Source organism: Cyprinus carpio, chromosome A5, assembly GCF_018340385.1.
Source record: "Cyprinus carpio isolate SPL01 chromosome A5, ASM1834038v1, whole genome shotgun sequence".
NCBI lineage: Eukaryota > Metazoa > Chordata > Actinopteri > Cypriniformes > Cyprinidae > Cyprinus > Cyprinus carpio.
Window position 1 is genome coordinate 19,044,405 of NC_056576.1, and position 635 is coordinate 19,045,039.

Sequence of the window (635 nt, forward strand, 5' to 3'; positions counted from 1 at the left end):
TACTCAGGGAGCCAAACCTCAAACCATCACAGACAAGTTTAGAACAGCAGATAGACACTGACACCTAAGAAGTGTGAACCAAATGTGTACCTGGAATTCCCTAATGTCCCCACAAGTATAGTAATACCAGTACATTTTGTGTGGACAGTTTTTGGTCCCTCTGAGGAAACAACTTTTAAATTATACAGAATGAAGTTTTTTTTAAAAAAATCTTAAATAGCTAAATGTTTTATGTGAGGGGTAGATTTAGTGGTAGGGTTAGTATAAGGGGTAGAAAATACAGTTTATACATGGACTAAAATATAAAGACAATTAATATATATGACACTATGCATATGAAACGTCCCCATAAAACACGGAAACCAATGTGTGTGTGTGTTTATATATATATATATATATGTATAATATATATATATATATATATATATATTATATTATATATATATATATATATATATGTATATATATATGTGTGTGTGTGTGTGTGTGTGTAATATATAGTGTGTGTATATATATATATATATATATATATATATATATATATACACTGCCGTTATATATACAAATTGTAATATTAGTGCTGTTCAAAAGTTTGGGATCAGTAAGATTTTTAATATTTGCAGAAGAAGTCTCTT